The 26,080-nt window shown below is 39.3% G+C and overlaps 1 pseudogene; it reads right to left on the bottom strand.

Annotated features, from left to right (window-relative positions):
• Positions 1 to 23,973: 23,973 nt before the first annotated feature.
• Positions 23,974 to 25,651, bottom strand: LOC121030286 (elongation factor 1-alpha 1-like; annotated as a pseudogene).
• Positions 25,652 to 26,080: the final 429 nt, after the last annotated feature.

Here is a 26,080-nt window from a genome sequence, read left to right as displayed (position 1 = left end):
AATTAGTTCCCTGTTATTCCATCCTTACTAGAAGCAGAAATTACAAATTAGTTCTAAATTAAAAAAAAAAAAAAAGGATGTCAATGGGAGAAGAGGGGAGAGTGTTAGTGGTGCTAGCATGACAGAAATGCTTTCTGCTAGAATGCTGTTAATTATGGCTATAGATTTCTATTTTTGCTTATGGTAACCAGCTTGATCAAATGAAAGAATATGGGCTTTGCAGTAAGTGGTTTGAATTCCAACTCTGTCACCAGCTGCATGACTTTGAACAAGTTATTTAGTTTCTCTGAGCCCCACTTTCTCTATCTATCTATAAAAGAAGAAGAATATGAATATCTGACTCATGGTGTTATTGAAAGGATTCGCTGAGAGGGACATATGCAAATTACCTGCTACAGCGTTTGACACAAGGTAGCCTCTAAACAAATGTTTATTACTTTCTTTATATTCATCTCTCTTATTCCCCATTCTCCCCATTTCTTCAATCAAATAATTGTTCATTTTTGTCTATTGAGGTTTTAAATAGTCGGGGAGAAGGGCAGAGTTTTCTTTATAAATTTCTTCAGGACACAGGACACAGAGTTTTTGTTCCTTTGTTCCTTTATTTCCTCATACATCAAATACCCACTATATAAAAGGCAATGGGCTTCAAACTATGAAATAAAAATATGCATAACAGAGTCCTTGCTTTCCAAGAGCTCACAGACCAGCAAGGGAAGTGGGCAAGTACCCCACAAAGTGATAAGATGGTGAAGCAGAAACACCACGTCCGTCCGTTTGCAAAAGAGAAAGTTGGTGGCTTGCTGGCTGACAGATAAAAGCACCACGTCTGTATCCAATCTGCCTTCAGCTCCTTTTGTTGTTTACTTCTTCAATATCTGATTTATTTCAAGGCTCACGCTCTGATCTAGCTGACCCTGTCACTGTAGAAACCGTCTGATTCTTCCTACTTAGTGTGTTCAAAAGTCACTTTGTGGCAGGCTGTATCCTTAATGAGCTGACAAAGTTGGGGCCAGAGCTCCCCGAGTCACCGGCATCTCATCTGGGGGACTCATTGCCTCTGGACAAGAAGTGATTACCCGAGGCACTGACTTTAGGAAAAGATGAAAGGCATCTCTTTATAAGCTCCCTTGATCTTGACACTGAAGGCCTAGATGGCATTCTCATCAAGCTTTTACCAGCTCATCACCAACCAATCAATAGGAATTTGGCAGAAAGGAAGAAAGAAGGACAAGATTCTTCTCCTTCAGTCAGGGAATTAAAACTAGCAGAGTTAAAGAAGGGCACGGCACTGGGAGTGAGAATCCCTGACTTCCAGTCTAGTCCTTTTATGTAAGATGGCATTAGACAACTCTGGAGTTTGAAGATCTAGGCTCTAACTCTGGAAGCAATGAATACCGTAGTGCAATGCATACCGGTAAGAAAGCCTGATAAACACATATTATCATTTTTGTACCTTAAGAAATGTTTTACTTTTTGCAGTGCAGCATTAGATTTGTCGATTTGAGAACAGCAAAATGCAATTTTCTTTCTGACTAAAGGAAATTAAGCAAATAAGTGGTTTTTTTTTTCCATCTTCTTCTTTGATGTTCCTTCAGTGGAAATAGAGGGGGAGGTGCTTACAAACCAGAAGAGTGTCGGCTTTTGGTGAGACAGACGAATTATCTCTAGCCCCACCTGAATCCATGGGTGACTCAAGTTGTGGGTGTATCTCTTGTGGTGTCATATCCTGTCAGGAAATTACCCTCCCTGGCTGGAGACCTAGGGTTCAGTTGACATTTCTGGGGTGGATAAGAATGGCAATTTGCCCCTGCGCATCTCTAAACTATGATATTGGAGGTCATCTCCTTGAAGAAGGAATTAGTCCTTAATATAAGTCTATTGAATGAGTGCTGGACATCCAAATACTACTTAATTTCCAAGAGGCAGCTTAGAATAATAGCTTAGCCCATGAATTTTGAAGTTGGATTCCCTCTCTGCCACTAACCAGGTGTGTAAACTAATTAACCTCTCCGAGTTACAATTTTCTCATCTATGAAATGGGAATCACAGTCACCTCATTAGCTTGATATAAAGATTACGTGTAATTACCTCAAATTAATTCGTTACATAGCACTGAGCAGACACTCACTAATTTCAAACAAAATAGGTGGGGCTAGGGCAGATCAAGTGATGGTAACAATCAATAAATTAACAGTGTAGGAAGAACAAGAATTGTTTCCATTTCACAGATGAGGGAACTGAGGTTCAATGAGCTGAAGTACTTTGTCTCAGACCACATAGCACAGAAGGGGTGAAACTTGGTGCCAGATCCTATGGTTTTAGACCTTAGGTGAGTCCAGAGCTGTCTGCACAATGGGCTGCTTAAGGTGGATAGAGGTCATGACTTATCCAGTGGGCTAAACTTGACCCTGGAATATGGGGGGTAGTCTCACTGTCACTGTCCTTCCTGTTCTGGGCCAAGTGTTACGTGCCATATTTAAACAAGGGACTCCCTACAAATTCTCTTTGATAGTAAAATGGGGCATTGATATTTCTGTGAATTATCATTGGCATCCAAGCCTCAGGCACCATCAAGAACTTTCATTTTTACGCTGCAACTGACATTCAGTTTCCAAACAGGAGAAACCTCTTACAAGAGACTCTGCCAGCAGCCATTATCTGCTCTCAGATAAGAGCTCAGAAAAGTGACAGATGCTGACCTTTTAATCCTCACTGCATATAGCCATAAAGCTATTCTTTATGACTTAAAAAAAAAAAAAGTTAGCTTCTATTGAACCAAACATGTTAGACGATTTACATACTTATCTAACTTTCATTACAACATCCCTGAGAGATAGTTTATTATCTCTGTTTTATGATTTTTCCCAAGGTTATATACTGTTAAGGAACAAAAATTCAACCAAGTAAATTTAGACATCTAATTGGCTTTATCCATGATTCACGAATCAGACAGCATCCCATCTAACAACTAGAAGGTGCTCCAGAGGACTTCTACAAAATGGAAGGCTTTTATAGGCAGAAAGAGGCGGGCAAGGAAGTTATTGACAAAAGAAATAAAAGGATTGGTTCAGGCAAGGTCACCTTCCCTTAGGACGGATAGGCGAGGGTTCTTGCAGATCACCTCACTAGTGTTGATCAGGAAATTCCAGACTGATTGGTTTAAAATTCCACTCCTGGTAGGGGCTGAACCTACAGTTGAGGTAGGGGGCTTAGCAAAAGTGACTCCAATTTCAGCCTATTGTTTCTTTTTAACAACATTTTGCAAAGAAGGTAGGATTTGAATCTATGACTTCCCCAAGAAGCTTCTCTCAAGCTTCTTCAAGTATATGACACAGCTTTGCTCTTAGCAAACCAACCAACAAAGAAACATTTCATTTCGTTTCATTCATCAAAATTCAACTCAAAAAGTACTTAGTGAGCAATGTTACTCTATGTCCAGCCCTGTGCTACTGTTCCAAGCATCTTACAACTTTGTTATGAAATCTCAATATTTTTGTGTTTTAGAGTGTGCTGTTTTAGGGAAAGCTATAATTTACATTGTTTAAAGCTACTGCCTGGCATATCTATTACACTTAATAATTATTTTGTGAAGGTGGGAGATGTAAAGATAAAAAAAGAAAAACAATTCATACCAAAGAGAGACCTCCCTGTATAAGATCATTAGCTCTGTACAAGCAGTACGGAAAGGAACATGAGATGGCATGCATTTTATTAGGATAACACACTTAAGGTGTAATACCAAGTTCTGAGCCAAGACCAGGTAGTGTAACTTTTGGACATTCTTGTATCTCTGTGAAAGAATTTAAGGGCTACAGCAGGGGTGGCTAAATACGGCCTGCGGACCAGATTAAGCCTACAAGAGTATTTCATCTCTACTTGGCTCCCACTGAGAACAAGAAGCAACATTCAGCTGTGGCCGTGGGCGGACACTGACTCTGCTGGTGCTCAGAGCCCTGGCATTACCAGCTAGCTGCAGAGAGACGGGAGAACCGCTGTGAATCTGGCCTCCAAGGCCCCTGCTGGCTAGTTTCCCGCAGATCCCAGAGTGGCTAAGCTTACCCACGGAGACAGGCGTGCAGGAATGGCAGGTGGCAGTAGCAGAGAGGGGAGAGTAGTGGGACTGCCATAGAGGATTCCCCTCCTGCTAGTGCTGGACTTCAGAGCCTCCAAAATGACCCTTTGATGTGTCTGTGAGTCCCCAGGGAGGATTCATGTGCTCTTGGCCCCAGTTTATGCCTGCCGGAAGCTGCTGCCCCTCTCCGCAATTTGCCGCCAGTCATTCACCAGGAACCACTGCAGCTGAATCAGGAGCCTCCAGAGGCCACAGCTGCATCTTTCTCTGCTGCATAATGGGAAACAATGCCATTCTGGTTGAGTTAGGCTTTGTTTTTGTTTCTGGAATCTTCTCCCTCTGTGCCTCAGACTCGAAACCTTGGGGAGCCTGCCCTGAGACAAAATCGCAACAGGCGCGACACCGGACTAGCACCCGGCTCTCCTCTGATAGCCAAAGCTTTGTGCCCTATTCCTCCTCTATTAGAAGGAGCTAGTTCCTAAGCCCCTGGGAGTCCCTCGTGCAAACAGGACTCTGGAGCGTCAAGTTACCAGCTTGCCAGACATATTCTTGCTGTTGGAACTCCACTAGTGGGCACGATCTAGGTCACAAGGGAACCCTAATACACATATGTCTTCGTTTGGGCCACTATAACAAAAAAGCCATAGACTGAGTGGCTTATAAACAATGGACACTTATTTCTCATAGTTCTGGTGGGTGGGAAGTTCAAGATCAAGGCATGAGCAGTTTTGGTGGCTGGTGAGAGCCTGGTTCCTGATTCATAGAGGGTTTCATCTCACCGTCCTTACCTGGTGGAGGTGGGGAGGGAATTCTCTGGGTTCTCTTTGATAAAGTCACTAAGCCCATTCATGAGTGCTTAGCTGTTTCAAAAAGATCTGACAAGCTTTTATAGTGTTTATCTTCATTGAAGGGTGATAACCTTGAAAATGAAAGCGAAAAAAGACAAATACAATTAGGTACATGGTCATCTTCATTTTGACTCAAGACTTAATCGCCTACCAAAGCCCTCACCTTCTAATACCATCACAATGGAGATTAAGATTTCAGCATGTGAATTTTGAGGGGATAAAGACATTCAATCTGTGCAAAAAATTATTAATGAAATTATCAAATCCAACTGTTACTGCCCTTGAGTTGATGCAATGTAATTAATTAGAATTCTGATATTTTGCCTACATTCAGGAAAATTATTTAGGGAAGTCTCGACACTCTGTAAATATAACATAACATGGGGTCCAGGAATGCAAAAGAAGAGAAAAAATGGCATGGGTAATATGGGAAGTGTAGTGGAAAGGACGGAAAATATTAAAAGGATTATATTTTTGGGGCTCCTGGCTGGCTCAGTCCACAGAGCATGAGATTTGATCTCAGGGTGGTGAGTGCAAGCCCCTTGCTGGGCGTAGAGCTTACATAAAAAAAAATGAAAAGGAATATATTTGTAACTCATTTTAGGCTTAAAAGAGGAATTATCATTTTGCAAAAGACTCACAGCATCATGCACTTGTATTTTATAAATGAAATGTAACTTTACATTTAGTTTTACACAAATCGATGTGGGCAATAAAAAACTTGGACGTGGTAAACTATACAAGAAAACCGATCGTGATACAGAATGGAGAAAACTGTGTACCTAATTGTATCAGTCTTTTTTAACTTTCATTTTCAAGGTTATCACCCTTTGGTGAAGATAAACACTACTAAAAGCTTGTCAGCTCTTTTTTGAGACAGGAAAAAGGATTCGTTCCTCTGCCTGTCTCAAGGAGATAGATGTGGACATTGGTGTCCTTCTACAAAGCAGTCGATGATTCTAAACAAGACGAAGTGGCAGCATGTTGATGGAGTATATTCAGAGGTGACAAGCAGTCTTGCAGACAGCGATGCTTTCTTCATTATTCTGCAAACAAGACTTTCGAGAGCTTTGACAATAGGAAAAGAAAAAAAAAAAAAAAAAACAAGAGCCATGCCAAGGTTAGAAGTTAGGGATGCTTTGTGCCTTGAAGAGGGCCAGCTAACAGATTAGAACAGAGTTTTCTTTTGCTTGAAGGGCAAGAAGCACTTTCTTAAAAAAAAAAGAGAGAGAGAGAAAAAGGAATATCTTAAACATTCATTTAGAACGTTCGGAGAATGAAATATACTTTAGACTGAATCAGAGTTCTTTTAAGAGATACATTACCATTCTCTTGGCAAAGAGGGAACTGGGTGGTTCTTTGAACATTAGAGATGGTTAGAGCTGTAAGAGTTTAAAAAATATTATCTGGTCCAATTTCCTCTTTTAAGGAAATAGGAAGCTAAGGCCCAGAGAGAGTTAATTAACTTACTCCAGGTGACAAGGCAGGGCCAAGACTAGCACTTTTACTCTCAGTCTTGTAAGCTTTATTCTATGCTATACTGAATATATGCTATGGCATGCAAAATTACAGGACCCGTGTGTGTGTGTGTGTGTGTGTGTGTGTGTGTGTGAAAGATAGGGATTGAGAGGCAAACAAGTCTGTTCAGCCACCATGTAGTGGCTGCCATTTTTTTCTCCTGTTAAAGCACGTCTTGCTGTGTAATACTTAGGTAGTGCATCCTCTCTTGAAAAACACATGGCCAAGATTTCCCCTGAGTATTAAGTGGGACTCCTCAAGGTGCCAATGGTGTTCTGTGAAGAAGGGTATCTCTCTACCCTTTCTTAAAAATTGTTTTTAAAGTTTTTGTTTTAAATGTTTGTTTTTGAGAGAGAGAGAGAGAGAGAGAGAGAGAGAGCAGGGGAGGGGCAGAGGGAGATGGGGACAGAGGATCTGAAGTAGGCTCTGCACTGACAGTAGTGAGCCCAATGAGGGGCTTGAACTCATAAACCATGAGATCGTGACCTGAGCCAAAGTCGGACGCCCAATCGACAGAGCCACTCAGGTGCCCCTCTACCCTTCTTCTCTCTTTTTCAATCTTAAACTATGTTTCAATGCTTAATGGACATTATCATCATCATCATCATCATTATTATTATCATTATCATTATTTTTTTAAAGTAAACTCTGCACCCAATGTGGAGCTCAAACTTACCACCCCAACCAAGATCAAGAGTCACATGCTCCACCAACTGATTCAGCCGGAAATCCCTATTATTATTATTTTTTAATGTAAGGCTTTTGGCATAAACTGGCATGGGTTACAGACTGTTTTAAATTACTTAGACCCTTCTGTTTTATTTCCACTGCTCAGTGCCCTCTGGAATTCATACATTGGACAATTGGCAGGAATTAGAGTGGCATGTAGAATTGCTGTTACTTGTTGTTTGAGTGGCTTTTTTAAAAAAATGTTTATTTATTATTCTTGAGAAAGAGAGCAAGCGAGGGAGGGGCAGAGAGAGGAGACAGAGGATCCCAAGCAGTCTCTGTGCTGACAGCAAAGAGCCTGATGTAGGACTTGAACTCACGAACCATGAAATCATGACTTGAGTTGAAGTTGGACACTTACCCAACTGAGCCAACCAGCTGCCCCTTGAGAGGCTTTTATTGATTTCAACCGGTACAAAAGAAACAAAGAGTTATAACTGTACGTCTTTCTTCTAATGAGGACACTTGAGCCTCTAAGGGAGTCAAGACCATTGGCAAGAAATCTGCTTTGATTGGCCATCAATCAACACAGGAGTGGGTAAGGGAAAAACTCATCGCTATTCTCTTTGCTCCTTGGTTTTACCACTTGCTTGCCGTTTGACTCTGGGCAAGCTACTTAATTCCTCAACAACTTAGTTTCCTCATTTGTGACATAAAGATAATAAGAGTACCTACTCAGAGATCTGTTAAGTCACCTAACGCCATGCTGAGTCAATAAATATCAGCATTCTGCTCACCAGCTTCTGGGTTGGTGCAGAGGCAGTATCAGAAGCTGAAACAGCTAGGGCCCAGTTGGTATTGCCAGTATAGACCCTTGTGGGCTTCAGCATATGAGTGGCTGTGGTGCCCCTGACTCGTTGCCTGCGTACCTTTCCCTGTAGGAAATAATCTGCACTCTACTGAGTCTGCAAGATTGAAAGGAGTCGAGGTGATTAAAAGTGTTATGGTTTCTTGAAGTCCAAATCAAATGTCTCTGGGAACCTGGGTGGTTCAGTCAGCTGACTGTCTGAATCTTGATTTGGGCTCAGGTCATGACCTCAGGGTCAGGAGACTGGGCCCCTCCAACTTGGCCTCCATGCTCAGCATGGAGCCTGCTTAAGATTCTCTCTCTCTCCCTCTGCCCTTCTCCCCTGCTCATGTTCTCTGTTTCTCTAAAAAACAAAAAAGAAATCAAAATGCCTCAAAAAAAAAATCCATGTTGGTTCTGTGGCAGAGATGCAAGGAGATGAAATGACACGAATCATTTGGGAATTGATTAAAGAAAAATTAATTTGTCCCTACCTGGAACTAGACTTGCACAGCTATAATTTAGGTGTAGAGAATCACGATGCTACCCATGACCAGGTCACCAAGGATGCTGCAGAAGTTATAAAGAAGTACAATGTTGGTGTCAAGTGTGTTACCGTCATCCCCCTCCCCGCCCCCCCCCCACCACCCCATGAGAAGAGGGTTGAGGAGTTCAAGTTGAAACAAATGTGGAAGTCACCAAATGGCACCATCTGAAATACTCTGGGTGGCACTGTCTTCAGGGAAATTATTATCTGCAAAAAGGTCCCCTGACTTGTGAGTGGATGGGTAAAACCTATCATCATAGGTCATCGTGCTTATGGGGATCAAGTAAGTCATGTTGGCATGGTTTGATTTTCCATACTCTTTTTTTCATGACCTTTGGCTGCCCAGAAGTTCTAATCCATATGTTTTATTCTTTTGGTGTCTATTCCCTTTAAGCGAGGTGCAAGATTGAGAAATGTGTATGTGTATATCTGCATATTTAGGTAGAAATAAATATAGGTAAGCTTACAGATAAAAAATAAATATCAGCATTAATATTCCCTACTCTTTAAAAATTTTAAAAAATATATTTGTTTATTTTTTTAGAGAGAGAGAGAGAGAGACAGAGAGACAGAGAGGGGGAGGGGCAGAGAGTGAGAGAGACACAGAATCTGAAGTAGGCTCCGGGCTCTGAGCTGTCAGCACAGAGCCCAACGCCAGGCTTGAACTCATGAACTGTGACATCATGACCTGAGCTGAAGTCAGATGCTTAACCAACTGAGCCACCCAGGCACCCCTACTATTCCCTACTCTTAATTTTAGCAGGAGGCAATAGTTAGGGCAAAAAGACTGGCAAAGACAAGGAAATTGTTTATTTCCTTATATTTTTGGTTGTTTACAAAGAGGCATAGGAGTGTTTAGACTGCTGATTATTTAGATTATTTTGGAAATTTTAGAGGGCCGTCAGGACACAAGCAGTAAGAATAAACAATTGGTTTGGGGAAAGGGGACTTATAGATACCTATAAATCCCAATTTCCCCAGTCCCTACCAATTTATTGTAAAAAACAAAGTGAAATTGACATGTTAGCTCAGTATGTCCACTGATGGATCCACACTTTGATCCCTTGAAAAATCCTTTTCCCTGTGGTTTTTGGAAGTCCTCAGAGATGTGTCACATGGCTCACAAACAAATCTGCTTTTCAGGAGAGCTGCCAGGCATTTCTGTGTTTATTAGAGTCTTGTTTATTTCTGTAGGGCATCCCGGCCTCAAGGTGCCCACTGTAGCTCCCTCTGTAGGCCTCTGCCTTTAGGGACCTTAAATATAGCTCAAGTTGAGGGACTGTGGTGAGCAGCAGAGAAAATAATGTCCTCTTCATTTCACCCATCCTTGTCTCCTGGTTACCCTTAAAGAAAAATTCTTCTTCATAGTCCCTATTACTCCTCTGCAAAGAAAGTTATTTAAAAAGATGTTCAGAGGTCTGGGAAGTAGCTCAGCAAAAATCTTCTCCCTTTACAGCACACACACACACACACACACACACACACACACACATAGAAACAAACATTGACGCATCCTTGATATTTTTCATTTGCTTAGAGCTGTAGGTCTTAAGAGACAACTTGTTTGTATTTATTTAAACACAGGGCGCAAGCACTCAGACTCAAGTAAACAGTTACATTATTTATGATTCTTGGGTGTCACAATTCTATCTAAGCTGTAGCACCAATATACTGATATTCTGCCTTAGAAATAATTAAGTCTGTTGGTGGTAAAATAAATTTGGGCATGCGCTATTTCATTACCCACAGAAATTCTTACTCTTGCTCAGATTTTCCCAATGTGTTAGTTATTTAGGAAGGCATCCCAGAATATAAATCTTTCTCATATTCTGTTTCATTATCAGCTCATTTTTCAGATGCCTGTGTGAGGCATAACAGTTAAGGCATGAGATATGTTGATAGTGTTAAAAAATCCATTCCAAAATGGATGAAACTGCAAGACTGATTGCAACAGCTTTTATCTGATTGATATGGATATACAGAATGATGAACTTTACTATTATATCATTTCTCTGGAAAAAACCTAAACTGTTAACTCAAGGGGTAGAAACAAATAACCAAACAGTATCATCTGGAAGGATGTGACATCTGTGCACATGATATCAACCTTAAAATGGTCAGAGTGTGCTCTGACCCTACAGTGATGCCACGTTCCTTTCCTTTTATGAATGGTGTATAGATATATTTGCTAGAACCTTCTAACACTAACTTCTGTAGTTAACCTCTAGACTCTGTTGGCATGATGACTTCTTTTTATATTCTTCATTTGCTTTTATTGATTCTAAAACAAGGGTCTTAAATCTTTTAGCTAAAAATAATTTTAAAATTCAGTATCTTCATTTTCCAGAAGAGGAAACTGAAGTCTAGCATGGTCACAAGCTATAATACTACATAAAATATAAAATTAATATACAAAATTCAGTTTTATTTCTACTAACTGTCAGCAATCAAAAAATGAATAAAAACCAATTCTACCTTGTATACCTGGAACAAATATTACACTGTATGTTAACTAACTGGGATTTAAATAAAAACTTAAAAAAAAACCACAATTCTACTCACAATACCATCAAAAAGAACAAAATACTTCATACTAAATTTAACAAAAGAAGTATAAGACTCATATACTGAGAAGTACACAACATAGCTGATCGAGATTAAAGAAGATCTAAATAAATAGAGGGTAATATTATGTTCATAGATTGGAAGCCTCCCTGTTGTTTAAGAAGATAGTTTTTCTGAAATTGATCTATAGAGACAATACAATCCCTATCAAATTCCAAGCATATTTTGTTGTGGTTTTTTTTTTTTTTTGGTAGAAATAGACAAATTCTTCCTAAAACTTATATGAAAATGCAAAGGATATAGAATAACTAAAATGTTCTTGAAAAAGAACAAATCTGGAAAATTTAGACTAACCAATTTAAAAACTAACCAGAAAGCTAACATAATCAAGACATAAGGATAGGGGCACCTGGGTGGCCTCAGGTCGTCATCTCACCATTCGAGCTCTGTGTCAGGTTCACTGCTGTCTGCAGAGCTGCTTCAGATCCTCTGTTCCCACCTCTCTCTGCCCCTCTCCCACTCTCACTCTCTCTCTCAAAAATAAATAAACATTAAAAAAAAAGATATAAAGGTAAATATTAACAATGGAACAGAATGTGGTAAAAAAAATAAGGCCATACATTTATGATCAATTGATTTTCAACAAAGGTGTCAAAGTAATTCAATGGAGAAAGTATAATCTCTGTTTAAAATTTTTCTTGAGAAAGCATAACCTTTTGAACAAATAATGGATATTTATATGAAACAACTGGATATTTATATGAAACAAAATGGACTGACACTTTCCTCTCTCACCATTAAAACAAACAAACAAACAAAAAACCCAGTTAACCTCAAAAGGATCATAGACCTAAAAGTGAAGATGGAAGCTATGAACTTCTAGAGAAAGCATAGAAGGAAATCTTTATAATTTTGGATTAGCCGAAGATTTCTTATATATGATGCCAAAAATACTATCTATTATTAAAGAAAAAAAATGGACTTCAACAAAATTAAGGTCTTTTACTTTTCAAAAGACTCCATTACAAAAATGAAAAGATAAGCCACAGAATGAGAGAAAAAACTTGCAAATAACATACATGATAAAGAACTTGCATCCAGGGGCACCTGGGGGGGCTCAATCAGGTAAGCGCTTAACTCTTGATTTTGGCTCAGGTCATGATCTTATGGTTTGTGGGCTGGAGCCCCTCATCAGGTTCTGCACTGACAGTGTGGAGTTGGCTTGGGATTCTCTCTCCCCCTCCTCTCTCTGACTCTCCTTGCTTGCTCTTTCTTGCTCTCAAAATAAATACATAAACATTAATGAAAAATGAACTCGTATCCAGAATATATAACCAATTCCTATAATATAAGATATAGAAACAAATGACTCACTTCGAACACGGACAAAAGTTTTGAGTAGACGCCGCATTGGAAAGAGTATATAAATGGCAAATATAGTCATTGACAAATGTAAATTTAAACACAGCAAAATACCATAATGTAGCATCTAGAATGACAATAGTAAAAAAAGACATAATACCAGTGTTGTCAAGGATGTGGAGGAACTTGAACTTTCATGTGGTGCTGGTAGGAATATAAAATGGTATAACTAGTTTGGAAAGCAATTTGGCAATTTCTTAACAAGTTAAAAATATACTTTCTTAGAATTTGCACAAGAGAAATGGCAACATGTGTGCACAAAATCTTGTCTGTAAATGTTCAGAGCTGTATTATTCATAATAGGGAAACAAAACATGGAAAAGATCTAAATGTCCATCAGGTAGTGAATGTCTAAACAAAACGTTATGTTGCCATTTTGCTGAATACTACTCAACAACTGAGCAATAAAAAAGAATGAACTATTGGGGCACCTGGGTGGCTCAGTCGGTTAAGCATCTGACTGTTGATTTTGGCTCAGGTCATGACATCACAGTTCATGTGATCAATTCCCGCATCTGGCTCTGTGCTGACAGTGCAAATCATGCTTGGGATTCTCTTTCTCCCCCTATTTCTGTCCCTCCCTCACTTGTGTTCTCTCTCTCTCTCAAAATAAATAAATAAACTTTAAGAAATTAAAAAAAAAATGAACTACTGATACATGCAGCAACGTGGATGAACCTCAAAAACATTATGACAAGTGAAAAAAGCCATATGCAAGAACTACGTAAGATTCCATTTACATGAAATTCTAGAAAAGACAAAACTATAGTTTCATAAAGCAGATCAGTAGTTGTATAGGGATTGAGATTGGAGTCAGGACTGACTGCAAATGGGCACAGGGAAACTTTTTGGGATGACAGAAATTTTGTAAAACTGTACTATGGTGATGGTTGTACAACTGTACACATTTATTAAAATTCACTGGACTACAAACATAAAATTGATTAATATATCACATAAATTATATCTTTTTTTTATTAAAAAAATTTTTTTTTCAACGTTTATTTATTTTTGGGACAGAGAGAGACAGAGCATGAATGGGGGAGGGGCAGAGAGAGAGGGAGACACAGAATCGGAAACAGGCTCCAGGCTCTGAGCCATCAGCCCAGAGCCCGACGCGGGGCTCGAACTCACGGACCGCGAGATCGTGACCTGGCTGAAGTCGGACTCTTAACCGACTGCGCCACCCAGGCGCCCCATAAATTATATCTTAATAAAACTACTGAAAACATATTTGAGAAGGAGATACACTGATCATTGGTTGATTTTTGACTTCTTAGTATTCATTTCACCATGTAAGTTCTTCCCTGTGGTGTACAATCTGGGGACCTATTAAGTTACTTTCGGCTCTGCAAGCCAAGAAATAGGCAGTTAGTACTCTCTTTGGTAAGACAGAAAATTCTACTTCAAAGTCTCTTAAGGAAAAAAAAAAGTAAGTTGCTGGCAGTATTTCAACCCTACATATAACCAGATTCAACTTAGGTGGTGGTGGTGGGAAGAGTGGGTGCAAGGAAAGTCTCACTGGCTGGGACTGATCACTTGGGTCCTGTGCCTTTCCTTCCAGGAATTACTGTTTCCAAGGAAATATATTCCAAACTTGATCAAGAATAAGTCATGCCACTTTTAGCAACTTCAACAGAAACTGACCCACTTTCAGTTTTCTTTCTTTGGAGGAGATGTTGAGCTGCTAGTCAGTTTTACATGCGATAGTTACGAACTGTTGGATGGGGACATCTGGATCTATAATGTAAGGAAGCAGATATGAGGTTACTGGGAAGCCAAAGGGCTGGAGTAGGGTGGACAGCCTTTGTTTTGGGCTGCTTAACATTCATTCCATCTTTTGGTACTGTTGAATTTCTTTCTTTCAGGCACAGTCTCTTTCTGTTTTGGAAAATGGGAATGAAGTGAGCCTATGATTCTAAACGAATCAGATGTTTTGTCCAATAAATGGGAAACTTGAGTAGATTACAGAGAAGACTCTAATTGGTTTGAACAAATCCATTCAAGAGAGGGTGCCCCCCTAACTCCTGGAGTTAGATCTGGTTGTCCAACTCAGATCTGGTTGTTCAGCATTCCCATAAATTATATGAACTATTGCACATATTTCTAATAAATCCTGTTTCGCATAAGCAAGTCGATGTAGTGAACTAACAGCCAGCCTCATTAAGATGAATCAGCAAGTCTCTTGATAGAAGTATGAACAAAAAATAGATAATTGATGAATAGGCATGTTGAAAATTATGCTTTCATTGTTGGTTATCTACCACATTTGTGTTTGTCCTTCATGAGAGTGAGTATCTGGGCGAGGATGCACATTTATCATAGATCAGGAGTGTGAATATGAAGATGGAAAAGGAGGACAGTGAGAACATCAGCAGGTAGTGTGAACCCTTTCTATACTCTTACCTCTCATGAGCCTAGAGAAGTGGCTTAGAAAGTGTAGTTAGAAAGAGTATGATTTACAGAACTGTGGAAGCAGAATAACATGAACTCCTTTGAAGAAGGGAAGTTAGATATGTTAGTTTGCTTTACAAGGAATCAGCTTTAATGAAAGAGGAATTTCGAGGCCAAGGAGACCTAAAAGCACTCTTTGTTGATTCAAGCGTTATGTTGTTAATTGCTTCTCTTTGATGATAAAGAAAACTATGCAAACAGAATCTGTAAGCCCTGGACCTGAACAAAAACTCGCCTTCTCACAGATCAGGTTGAGACAACCTTTCAAGTAAAACTAAAACTTGGTTCTGCTCAACAGTAATTGGCAGATTCCTGGGATGTGTTTCCATTCATTGTCAAAAAACACCGACTCTCCTGCTCTCATACTGTTTTATCAGCCAACTAGAGTGTCAACCTTTGTGTTGTCAAAATCATGAAACATATTTGGATAATTATGAGAGGACAGAAAGCATGGCTGGCACGGAAGAGAAATGATGGCTCAGAAATTGTATGTGACTTTCTTCAGACATAACCAAACTTAAAATTAATTTAAACTACATTCTTCGTTTTACTATGTATACACATTTGGAATAAGCTTTTTAAAAAAGACTTTTTTCTAATATTACAGTTTTCCTTTGGCTCAGGACAAAAAAACAAACATAGAATAAAAGTGCTTCTGATCATTTCTAAATCCAAAAGTAATTGGGAACTTTGTTCTTCTGCAATATATAACCCCGCCCCTCTGTGGCAGGGACTGGAGCTATTTGCTAATTCTCTTCCTACCAGATGAGAGGAAGTCTAGGTGGGACCCTAGAGCAGAGCTCAGAGACTGGTAATAGGCCACTGTTTGTTATGTTAAAATAAAATAATTGACATATTTTTCATATAATACTTATTGAATTATCAAGTCATTTCTATTCTGTCATCACTGATGAGATTTCAGAACTGCAAGGACCAGAGGAATCTTGACGTTGAAATATTAATTTCATTTCAAAATTAAAAAAAAAATTTTTTTAACGTTTATTTATTTTTGAGACAGAGAGAGGCAGAGCATGAACAGGGGAGGGGCAGAGAGAGAGGGAGACACAGAATCCGAAACAGGCTCCAGGCTCCGAGCTGTCAGCACAGAGCCCAACGCGGGGCTCGAACTCACGGACCGCGAGATCATGTGACCTGAGCCGAAGTCGGACGCTCAACCGACTGAGCCACCCAGGCGCCCCTGAAATATTAATTTCATTTTAAACCACAGTCATTAGTTGCCTACATATTATTTGAAAATGTCTAGCATATGGTTATTTAGCAATATTTAAAAAATATCTGGATAGGGGTACCTGGATGGCTCAGTAAGTTAAGCGTCCGACTTTGACTCAGGTCATGATCTCACAATTCGTGGGTTTGAGCCCTGCTTCAGGCTCTGTGCTGATAGCTCTGAGCCTGGAGCCTGCCTCAGATTCTGTGTCTCCATCTCTCTCTCTATCCCTCCCCCGACTCACACTCTGTTTCTCAAAAGTTAATAATCATTAAAAAAATGATAAAAAAAATCTGGATAATTTAAGTAGGATTGTATAATTATCAGTGTCCCCCCCCTTTTTTTTTTCTGCAGAGGAGAGCAGTATCAGTAACCTCTAACTACAGTACTGTTTCTAGACTAGCATACTCCAATTATAAATGAAAAGAAGCTGAAATGTTTAGGTTCCCTCCTTACAATGAAGAGGTGAATAATTCTCATATGTGTTTTATGATAAGATGTGACTCCTACTTGAGCCTGGCCATTAATCTTAAGCCAAGAGACACACCTCCAGGAAGTGTCAAATCACTGGCTCCAAATCAAATTCTATCAAATATTCCCCCATGTAATCAGCTGTCGTCCTCAGTAACAAGTAGGAGACAATGCCCTACTTTCACTTTATTTCTGCTGGAAAGCACCAGCCCCAGAGTCTGGCTAAGATTCAAGGACATAATAGGGAGTCTGGTTTGTATAAAATAAAGAGATAAAATTCCTGCCTTGTTTCCTCCCATTCATTCCTCCCAACTTGTCCTCTAGCGTACCCTTATTCCTCTCCTAGGACAATGATGTTTGCTAGGATGCCTCACCTGAGTGTCCTGTCTCGCATCATTCAGTCTTATTATCATCCTTGTGTCAATGGGGTCGTGCAGAGGCTTCAGCTGCTTCGAGAGAGGAGTGAGTCTACAGAGGTAGCTCTTCTCTTGAGAATTCTAATTAACCTATTATCCTGAACTATCTTTCTATGTGGTTATTGGGTGTGACCATAGATGCTGATCAGCTCTTTATGTACTCGGTATAGTTCTTATTTCTTTTTTTTTAAAGGGAGGGTTACTCTCAGTTCCCTACATCTTGTATTTTCTCTTTTTTTAAAATTTCCTCTTAAACAGATAAATATATAGCCATAATTTTTGGTTAGATGTGCTTAACACATGAAACAGAACATCTCTGTATATCTGAAGAGAAATAAAAACTCATATTTTATAACTAAATATCTACCCATGTATGTGTGTTAACCAGAATCACCATTATTATTTTTTTCATTTGAGAAGAGAACAAACATTCTATGAAGTTCTCTTTACTGAAGATTGAAAATGCATGAATAATTAAGAAGGATAGGCACTATTGTTTGATGGTTTTAATGTAATATCTCTTAGATTCCTGTAACAAACTAGATAATTTGCCAAAGTCCCTTTCTGCCTCCCTCCCTCCATCCCTACCCTCCCTTTCTTTCTTTCTTTCTTTCTTTCTTTCTTTCTTTCTTTCTTTCTCTCTCTCTCTCTCTTTCTTTCTTTCTTTCTTTTTCTTTCTTTCTTTCTTTCTTTCTTTCTTTCTTTCTTTCTTTCTTTTTCTTCTTTCATTTAAATTTATTTATTTAAATTCAAGTTAACATACAGTGTAGTATTGATTTTAGGAGTAGAACCCAGTGATTCGTTACATATGACACCCAGTGTTCATCCCAACAAGTGCCCTCTTTAATGCTTATCACCCATTTAACCCATTCCCACCCACTTCCCCTCCAGCAACCCTCAGTTTGTTTCCTGTATTTAATGGTCTCTTATGGTTTGCCTCTCTCTCTGCTTTTATCTTATTTTTCCTTCCCTTCCCCTATGTTTATCTGTTGTGTTTCTTAAATTCCACATATGAGTGAAATCATATGATATTTGTCTTTTTCTGACTGACTTATTTCAATTAGCACAACACGCTCTAGTTCCATCCACGTTCTTGCAAATGTCAAGATTTCATTCTTTTGGATCACCGAGTAATATTCCATGATATATATATACATATATATACATATATACATATATATATAAATATAAATATATATATATATATATATATATACACATATATGTATATATATCACTCTTTTTTATCCATTCATCAGTCGATGGACATTTGGTCTCTTTCCATAATTTGGCTACTGTTGATAGTGCTGCTGCTGCTCCATAATTTGGAATGCATGTGCCCCTTCAAATCAGCATTTTGGTATCATTTAGATAAATACTTAGCAATACAATTGCTGGGTCATGGGGCAGTTGTTTTTTTAATTTTTTGAGGAAACTCCACACTGTTTTCCAGAGTGGCTGCACCAGTTTGCATTCCCACCGACAGTGCAAAAGAGTTCTCCTTTCTGCATCTTTGCCGACATCTGTTGTCTGAGTTGTTAATGTTAGCCATTCTAACAGGTGTGAGGTGGTATCTCATTGTGGTTTTGATTTGTATTTCCCTGATTATGAGTGATGTTGAGCATCTTTTCATGGGTCTGTTAGCCATCCGGATGTCTTCTTTGGAAAAGTGTCTATTCATGTCTTCTGCTCATTTCTTCACTGGATTATTTGTTTTTTGGGTGTAGAATTTGGTAAGTTTTTTATAAATTTTTGGTATTAACCCTATATCTGATGTGTCATTTGCAAGTATCTTCTCCCTTTCTGTTGGTTGCCTGTTAGTTTTGTTGATTGTTTCCTTTGCAGTGCAGAAGCTTTCTGACTTGATGAGGTACCAATAGTTCATTTTTGCTTTTGATTCCCTTGCTTCTGGAGACATAGACGTATCAAGTGAGAAGTTGTGGCTGAGGTCAAAGAAGTTGCTGCCTGTTTCCCCCTGTAGGATTTTGATGGTTTCCTGTCTCACATGTAGGTCTTTCATCCATTTTGAATTTATTTTTGTGTATGGTTTAAGAAAGGGGTCCAGGTTTCCTCTTCTGCACGTTGCTGTCCAGTTTTCCCAGAAGTATTTGCTGAAGTGACTGTCTTTTTTCCATTGGATACTCTTTCCTGCTTTGTTGAATATTAGTTAGCCATACGTTTGTGGGTCCATTTCTGGGTTCTCTCTTCTGTTCCACTGATCTATGTGTGTGTTTTTTTTGTGCCAGTACCATACTGTCTTGATGGTTATAACTTTGTAATGCAGCTTGAAGTCTGGAATTGTTATGTCTTCAGCTCTTGTCTTCTTTTTCATCACTTTGGCTATTTGGGGTCTTTTGTGGTTCCATACATTTTCAGGATTGTTTGTTCTAGATCTGTGAAGAATGCTGGTATTATTTGATAGGGATGCATTAAATATCTAGATTGCTTTGGGTAGTATAGACATTTTAACAATATTTGTTCTTCTAATTCATGAGCATGAATGTTTTTCCATTTGTTTGTGTCTTCAATTTCTTTCATAAGCTTTCTATGGTTTTCAGTTTACAGATTGTTTACCTCTGGTTAGGTTTATTCCTAGGTATTTTATGGGTTTTGGTGCAAATGTAAATGGGATTGATTCCTTGATTTCTCTTTCTGCTGTTTAGTTATTGGTGTATAGAAATGCAACCAATTTCTGTATGTTGATTTTATATACTGCAACTTTGCTGAATTCATGTATCAGTCTACGAGTTTTTTGGTGGAGTCTTTTGGGTTTTCCATGTAGAAAACCTGTGAAGAGTGAAAGTTTGACTTCTTCCTCACCAATTTGTATGACTTTTATTTCTTTTTGTTGTGTGATTGCTGAGGCTAGGACTTCTAGTACTATGTTGAACAATAGTGGTGAGAGTGGACATCCCTGTCATGTTCCTAACCTTAGGGAGAAAACCCTCAGTTTTTCCCCATTGAGGAGATTAGCTGTGGGTCTTTCATATATGACCTATATGATATTGAGGTATGTTCCTTCCATCCCTACTTTCTTGAGGGTTTTTATCAAGAAAGGATGCTGCATTTTGTCAAATGCTTTTTCTGCATCAATTGAGAGGATCATATGTTTCTTATCCTTTCTTTTATTAATGTGGTGTATCATGTTGATTGATTTGTGAATATTGAGTTAGCCCTGCAGCCCAGCTGTAAATCCCATTTGATCATGGCAAGTAATTCTTTTAACATTTATTTATTTTTGGGACAGAGAGAGACAGAGCATGAACGGGGGAGGGGCAGAGAGAGCGCGAGACACAGAATCGGAAGCAGGCTCCAAGCTCCGAGCCATCAGCCCAGAGCCCTACGCGGGGCTCGAACTCACAAACCGTGAGATCGTGACCTGAGCTGAAATCGGACGCTTAACCGACTGAGCCACCCAGGTGCCCCCAAGTAATTCTTTTAATATACTGTTGAATTCTAATTACTAGTATCTTGTTGAGAATTTTTATATCCATGTTTATCAGGGATATTGGCTTATAATGCTCCTTTTTAGTGGGGTCTTTGTCTGGCATTGGAATCACGGTAATGGTGGCTTCACAGAAAAAGTTTGGAAGCTTTCCTTCTATTTCTATTTTTTGAAACTGTTTGAGAAGAATAGATATTAACCCTTCTTTAAATGTCTGGTAGAATTCCCCTGGGAATCCATCTGGCCCAAGACCCTTGTTTGTTGGGAGATTTTTGATAACTGAATCAATTTCTTTGCTGGTTATGTGTCTGTTCAAATTTTCTATTTCTTCATGTTTCAGTTTTGATAGTGCATGAGTTTCTAGGAATTTGTCCATTTATTCTATATTGCCCAGTTTGTCGGCATATAATTTTTCATAGTATTCTCTTATAATTGTTTGTATTTCTGTGGTGTTGGTTGTGATCTCTCCTCTTTTATTCATGGTTTTATCTAGTTGGGTCCTCCCTCTTTTCTTTTTGAGAAGTCTGGCTAGGGGTTTATCAATTTGTTTATTCTTTCAAAGAATCAGCATTTAGTTTTTTGATCTTTTCCATTTTTTGTTGTTGTCATTGTTATTGTTGTTTCTATATCATTTATTTCTGCTCCAATCTCTATTATATCTGTTCTTCTGATGGCTTTAGGCTTTATTTGTTGCTCCTTTTCTAGATCCTTTAGTTGTAAGTTGTATATTTGGGACCTTTCTTCCTTCTTGAGATAGGTTTGAATTGCAATGTACTTTCCTCTTAGGACTGCCTTTGCTGCATCCCAAAGGTTTTTGACTGTTGTGTTTTCATTTTCATTTGCTTCCACGTATTTTTATATTTCTTCTTTAATTTACTGTTTAACCCATTCTTTCTTTAGTAGGATGCTCTTAACCTCCATGTATTTGAGGGATTTCCAAAATTTTTCTTGTGGTTGATTTCAAGTTTCATAGTATTGTGACCTGAAAATATTCATCTTTGGTAGGTGTTGGGGGCTGATTTGTGTTCCAGTGTGTGATATGTTCTGGAGAATGATCCATGTACACTGGAGAAGAATGTCTATTCTGCTGCTTTAGGATGAAATGTTCTAAATATATCTGTTAAGTCCATCTGGTCTAGTGTGCCATTCAAAGCCATTGTTTCCTTGTTGATTTTCTGCTTAGATGATCTGTCCATTGTTGTAGTGGGGTATTAAAGTCTCCTACCATTATGGTATTATTATCAATGAGTTTCTTTATGTTTGTTATTAATTGATTTATACATTTGGGTTCTTACAATTGGGGGCATAGATATTTACAATTGTTAGATCTTCCTGGTGGATAGATCCCTTAAATATGATATAATGCCCTTCATCTCTTGTTACAGTCTTTGTTTTAAAATATACTTTGTCTGATATAAGTACAGCTACTCTGGCTTTCTTTTGACATCCATTAGCGTGATAGATGGTTCTCCATCCCCTCACTTTCAATCTGAAGGTGTCTTTAGGTCTAAAATGAGTCTCTTGTAGGCAGCATATAAATGGTTCTTGTTATTTTTTTTACCCATTTTGATAGCCTATGCCTTTTGATGGGAGAATTCAGTTTATATACATTCAGAGTGATTATTGAAAGATATGAATTTAGTGCCATTGTGTTACTCATAGAGTTGGTGTTTCTGGTGATGTTCTCTGATCCTTTGTAATCTTTCTTGCTTTGGTCTTCTTTTTTCCCTCCACTCAGAGAATCTCCCTTAAAATTTCTTGCAGGGCTAGTTTAGTGGTCATGAACTCCTTTAGTTTTTGTCTGTTTGGGAAAGTCTTTTTCTCTCCTTCTATTCTGAATGACAGCCTTTCTGGACAAAGAATTCTTGGCTGCATATTTTCCCACTCAGCACATTGAATATATTTCTTGCCACTCCCTTCTGGCCAAGTTTCAGTGGACAGGTCTGCTGCTAACCTCATGTGTCTACCCTTGTAGGTTAAGGGCTCTTTGTCCCTGGCTGCTCTCACAATTCTCTTTATCTTTGTATCTTGCAAGGTTCACTATGATATGTCATGGTGTTAACCTGTTTTTGTTGATTTTGAGGGGAGTTCTCTGTGCCTCTTGGACTTGAATTGCTGTTTCCTTCCCCAGATTACAGAAATTCTCAGCTATAATTTGTTCAAATAAACCTTCTGCCCCTTTTTCCCATTCTTCTTCTTCTGGGACTCCTATGGTATGGATATTGTTTCATTTCATGGAATCACCACCTTTTCTTTTTTTTTTTTTTAATATTTTTTTTTAGGTTATCTCTACACTCAACATGGTGCTCAAACTCACAGCCCCAAATTCAAAAGTTGTGTGCTCTACTGACTGAGCCAGCTGGGTGCCCCCCCCCCTTCACCTTTATAATGATACAAAAAAGATGCTGTTATGTTTTACTTTTAAACAAGAAATCACGTAAGATCCCAGCACTGCTGCAAAGAAGGTTTCAGTATAATTTTATCAGACTAATTTACTTTAAGGTTTTTTTGGTGGCCTGAGGTTTCACAAAGGGAAACATAAAGCGCATACTTTTCTATATGTTATTAAAAGACATTTGAGAAGCTGATAGCATAAAACAGGTCAAGAGATAACAGGAGGACAAAAAATAAGTGGAAAAATGCTACAGGGAAAAGAAAGAGATAGGCAGGAACTTGCATGCTATTTTCAGTGATTATTTTGGTCTCAAAGATGATTACATTTCTTTAATAGGGGCTTCATAGGTCTTACTGAGTTCAGGACAGGGCAATTTATTCTAATGAGCAAGAAAGAAAAAAAGAATAAAAATAACTGTTATTCAATCATTTGGGAGAGAAGGCCATATTTTCAGCTTCTCCATTTCTTGACGGACTATTATACATCAGATTTAATACATCAACTTGAGAATTGTAGTTATCGAAATCATTTTCATCTCTTGGCATATGGCATTTTGTTCTCTCCTCCTAAGTTCTTGCTCTAATTCTTTTTTAAAAATGCTTATTTATTTATTTTGAGACAGAGAGAGAGAAAGAGAGAGAGAGAGAGAATGTGCACATGAGTGAGGTAGGGGCAGAGAGAGAGGGAGATAGAGAATCCCTATTCTCCTTTCCAGGGTATATAGGTGGGTCAGTTGGTTAAGCGTCAGACTCTTGATTTGGGCTCAGATCATGATCTCACAGTTTGTGAGTTTGAGCCCGGCATAGAGCTCTGTTGCCAACAGTGCAGAGCCTACTTGGGATCCTCTCCCTCCCTGTCTCTTTGCCTCTTCCCCACTCCTGCTCTCTCTCTTTCTCTTTCAGAATAAACACACTTCAAAAAATTTCTCCTTTTTTTGCTAAAGGTTTTATGATACATTGTTATCATTAGCCAGTCTTTTACACCACACTTAAATGGCCAGTTAATACAAACAGTTCTGGGACTGTCCTTCCACCACTCATTAAGACTGGGGTTGCAAGTATTACAGATAATATTCATTTAGTCCTCTGATCTTTCTGGGCAGATTTGGTGACCTTGCCAGCTCCAGCTGCCTTCTTGTCCACTGTTTTGTTGGCACCCATAAGTAACCATATGTCTCATGTCAAGAACAGCAAAACGGGCCAGGGGAGGATAGTCAAAGAAGCTCTCAACACTCATAGGCTTGCCAGGAACCATATCAATGATTGCAGCACCACCACATTTCAAGAACTTGGGATCACCTTCCAGCTGTTTTCCAGAATGACAATCAGTCTTCTCCTTCAGCTCAGTGAACCTGCAGGCAATGTGAGCTGTGTGTGAGCGTTCAGCACAGGTGCATATCCAGCACTGATTTGGCTTGGATGGGTCAGGATAATCACCTGTGTTGTGAGGCCAGGTGCTTCTACTGGTGGGTCATTTTTGCTGTCACCAGCCACATTGCCACAATGAATGTCTTTGGCAGGTATGTTTTTGACATTGAAGCCCACATTGTCCCCAGGAAGAGTCTTACTCAAAGCTTCATGGTGCATTTCAACAGACTTTATGTTAGTTGTAACAGTGATTGGACCAAAGGTGACCACCATGCCAGATTTAAGAACACCAGTCTCCACTTGACCCACAGAGACAGTACCAATATCACCAATTTTGTAGACATTCTGGAGAGGCAGATGCAAGGGCTTGTCATTTGGGTGAGTTGGTGGCAGAATACAATCCAGAGCTTTAAGCAGTGTGGTTCCACTTGCATTGCCATCTTTACTAGTGACTTTCCATCCCTTGAACGAAGGCATGTTAGCACTTGGCTTGCGCTAAGTTGGAATGTTGTCACTGTTCCAACCAGAAACTGGCACAGATTCTACTGTGTAGGGGTTGTAGCTGATTTTCTTCATGTAGATGCTTACTTTCTTTTTTTTAAAAATCTTTTAATTATTTAGTTTTGAGAGAGAGACAGAGAGAGAGAGAGAGAGAGAGAGAGGGAGGGGCAGAGAGAGAGGGAGACACAGTCTGAAGCAGGTTCCAGGCTCTGAGCTGTCAGCACAGAGCCCGAAGCGGGGCTCAAACTGATGAACCATGACATCATGACCTGAGTCAAAGTCAGACGCTTAACCGACAGAGCTACCCAGGCACCCCACTTTCTTAATGATTTCCTTATATATTTTCTGGCTGTGAGGTGGCTCAGTGGAATCCATTTTGTTAACACCAATGTAAGTTGTTTTACATCCGGTGTGTAAGCGGGGCCCCAACACGGCCCCATCATGGGCTCCCAGTCTGCCCATTCTTGAGATGCATGCTTCCAATTCACCAACACCAACAGCAACAGTCAGAACAGCACAATCAGCCTGGGATGTGCCTGTGATAATGTTTTTGATAAAGTCTATGTGTCCTCCGGCATCAATGATGGTCACATAATACTTGCTGGTCTTGAATTTCCACAGGGAGATATCAGTGGTGATACCATGTTCCCGTTCAGCTTTCAGTTTACCCAACACCTAGCATACTTGAAGAAGCCCTTGCCCATCTCAGCAGCCTCTTCAAATTGTTTGATAGTTCCCCCTTTTTCTTGATCCCACCACATTTATAGATCAGATGACCAGAAGTGGTAGACTTGCCCAAATCTAAATGCCCAATGACGGCAATGTTGATATGAGTCTTTTCCTTTCCCATTTTGGTTTGGGTTTAGTGGTGGTTTTCATGACACCTGTGCTGTGGCAAACCCATTGCAAAAAAGCACTTTGATTATTTTTAAACTTCCCACCTTCCCTTCTCCATGTGTTGACTTCGTTTTGGGGATGACTTGAGATAAGTCTGAAGCCACTTTATGTTTAACTTTCACGAGAATCTGGCACTGAGGTTAACCTTTCTATATATTTGGAAGAACCTTCCAAGTATCGTCATAGGAGAAGACCTCATGCATCCTATGCCCCCTTGCTTCCCATTTCTCCCTCACTTAATTGCTAATGCCTGACATTTTATTCTTTGGATTTCCTTCATTTGATATTAAAGTGCAGACACTCCTGGGAAGATCCAGTCACTCATACTTTATTGTGAAGGAGGCACAGGGGCTAGACTTTGATAAGGAGGCAGAGACTAACAAGAGAGCTCTGGGGATTGGTGCAGCTGTGATTG

This window comes from Herpailurus yagouaroundi, unplaced genomic scaffold (genome assembly GCF_014898765.1).
Source record: "Herpailurus yagouaroundi ecotype Mexico unplaced genomic scaffold, PumYag 140, whole genome shotgun sequence".
In the NCBI taxonomy this organism is placed as follows: Eukaryota; Metazoa; Chordata; class Mammalia; order Carnivora; family Felidae; genus Herpailurus; species Herpailurus yagouaroundi.
Note: the sequence above shows the minus strand (reverse complement) of the source record. Positions and strands in the feature narration are given on the sequence as shown.